The following is a 2,831-nucleotide window of genomic DNA, read 5'->3' as shown; positions in this document are numbered from 1 at the left end:
AAATCATTTCTTTTAACTTGATCATTTTGTACCATCTTATGAATACATTCTTTGTGTTTACCTAAAATTGTATATATCTTTTTCATAAGCATATTGAATCCATTTGTTTATATGGTACACAATTTTAAGAATCGATACTGTTGATACTTTTTTCCCCTAATGGTTTGCTAAATATATACATTTTAATATTATATATCTAGATCTTTTTGATTTAACCTGAAATTAAAGACCAAGGTTGATGTGGTCAAATTATCATTTTAAAGAGTTTCTTTAATAATTTATTTTGTATTCTCAGTCCATCTTATTGAATACAGTTGTTTTGAATTTGTTCTAGTCACTGTTATATATTCCCTATAGTTCTCTCTTTTAAAATAACTTTTTAAAGCACAATACAGCAATTTATTTAGATCCTATAGCTCTCTCTTTTTAAATGTTTCTGTAAATACACAGTACAAAGTGGTCACATCAAAATGTGGTCCCAGTTCCCATGTCCATAGGATCAATTTATTCATTGAAAACCATAAATTGTAGCATTTCAACTATGGGAGTAATTTTAAAAATTATCATTCAATTGTTTATCCTAGCATGAACACATTATATATTGATACAAAGTTATTAACATATACATGATCGTTGCTAGGAAAAGGGAGTACTTTTTGTGAACTCTGAGAACTCTGAGATATTTTGAGTGAAAAATCAGTTGGATAAGTATCTTTTTACTGCTAGTCACTTCCATCACATGGCACCAGAGAATGATATAAGAATTTCAGAATTTCTTCTTCTGGGACTTTCAGAGGAACCAGAATGACAGCCCCTCATATTTGGGCATTTTCTCTCCATGTACCTGATCACTGTGATTGGAAACCTGCTCATCATCCTGGCCACCATCTCAGACTCCCACCTGCACATACATGCCCATGTACTTCTTCCTCTTCAACCTGTCCTTTGCAGACATCTGTTTTACCTCCCACCATTCTTGAGATACTGGTGAACATCCAGACACAGAGCAACGTCACCACCTATGCAGGCTGCATCACCAGATGTACTTCTTCATGCTCTGTACAGCATTAGGTGACGTTCTCCTAGCAGTGATGACCTATGACCAGTTTGTGGCCATCTATCACCCTCTACGCTACACGATCATCATGAACCCCTGCTCTTTGTGTTGCTGGTTCTTTTGTACTGGGTTGTGAGTGTCCTGAATTCATTATTACATAGTTTAATGGCATTGTGAGGGTGGAAATCCTCCACTTTTCTGTGATCTTAATCCAGTGGTCCACCTTGCGTGTTCTGACACCATTCTTAATGACATGATGATCTATTTTGGATCTGTACTGCTGGTTGTTGGTCCTTTCTTTGGGCTTCTTTACTCTTACTATAAGATAGTTTCCTCTATTCATGCAATCTCATCACCTCGGGGGAAGTATAAAGCATTTTCCACCAGTGCCTCTCACCTCTCAGTTGCCTCTTTGTTTTATAGTACAATTATAATTGTGTATTTGTTCTTCTACCACCCACAGCTCAAGTGCAACAGTCTCAGTGATGTACACCTTGGTCACACCCATGCTGAACGCTTTCATCTACAGTCTGAAGAACAAAGATGTAAAGAGAGCCCTGAGAAGTTTCCTGTGGAGGAAAACTATCAAAGGATCAACCGTCTTAATTCTGAAGAACTGTGCTTGTTAGTAAGGCTCAAGACATCAGATAGTAATGAAAATCTATCCAGATGCTGGAAATAGTTTTTTTCTATTGGATCATATCCTGTAACTTTCAGGCTTTTGTTCTCAACCTCTTTATACATTATAAGTACCTCACTTTTCCACTGTGATATCCAGGCAGTTTTTTCATCTATCCATTTTTTGTATTTTCACAAAAATAAAAGACACCTTTCAATAAATTGTTTCTCTTTTTATGACCTTAATGTCAGAGATGAATTTAAATATGATGCCCTGAATTTCAAGCTATGACTTGTATTACTATGCAAAGTATTTTTGTTTAATTCTCTATATATACTTGGTTATGTGTAAAGGATTGGTATTCATGTATAAAAGGGATTATTCATTTTGGTGAAGATTGGTTTGTTTGATGTATGCTTTATTATAAAAATATCATACTACTTCTTATTGAAAATTTCCTGTGCTTCTTAAATATAAAATACAATGAGATTCTGGCACTTGCTAGGAATTGGACAAATATGGAAGATTTACTGATAAATGAAGCATAGATTTTTAAAAAATCTTCATGATCAAAGCATTACTCACAAGTAACCTTGAATTTCTGTGCAGTCATGTGATTCTGATTCACAAGTATTTCTGCAAAAACATGTATATCCTGCTAATCTCTCCTGGTTTCCTGGAAAGGAATCTTGTCTTAGTTACTTTCTAACACAATCTTCTCAAACAACTGAATAATGAAATCATCATGAATGCAGTCTTTTTTTTTTTTTTTTTGGTCTTTTTCTTTTTTTAAAATTTATTTATTATCATCATAATCTTGTTTATTTTACATTGAATCACATATAACTTTACAGTGTGTTACATTTTTTTCCCAGAAGGAATACCATGCAGGGACTAGCAGTTAGTGTAATGGCTATGTCACTGAACTCCCATGTAGCCGACCGCGGTTTGAGTCCCGGACACGGTGGCTTAAGCTCAAGCCAGGCACGTGTGCATGCATGCCCAAGATCCCGAGAGGAGAATGGAGGAGAAGGGATTGCAGCATGGTCATCCCCCTGGGGGGTGATTTCTCACTTTCTATCGCTCTGTCTCTCTCTGTCTTTCTGGCGAGCGCATGCACCCTATAGCAAAAACTTCTCAAAAAAAAAAAAAAAA

General features: G+C 35.6%; 1 pseudogene; it reads left to right on the top strand.

The window, feature by feature from the left end:
* Nucleotides 1-911: 911 nt before the first annotated feature.
* Nucleotides 912-1,739, top strand: LOC102494222 (olfactory receptor 1571-like; annotated as a pseudogene).
* The last annotated feature ends 1,092 nt before the right edge of the window (nucleotides 1,740-2,831 follow it).

The sequence above is a fragment of the Tupaia chinensis genome, unplaced genomic scaffold (assembly GCF_000334495.1).
Source record: "Tupaia chinensis unplaced genomic scaffold, TupChi_1.0 Scaffold000300_1, whole genome shotgun sequence".
NCBI classification, from domain to species: Eukaryota; Metazoa; Chordata; class Mammalia; order Scandentia; family Tupaiidae; genus Tupaia; species Tupaia belangeri.
The sequence above is the reverse complement of the archived record's forward strand: the minus strand, read 5'-3'. Positions and strand labels throughout refer to the sequence as shown.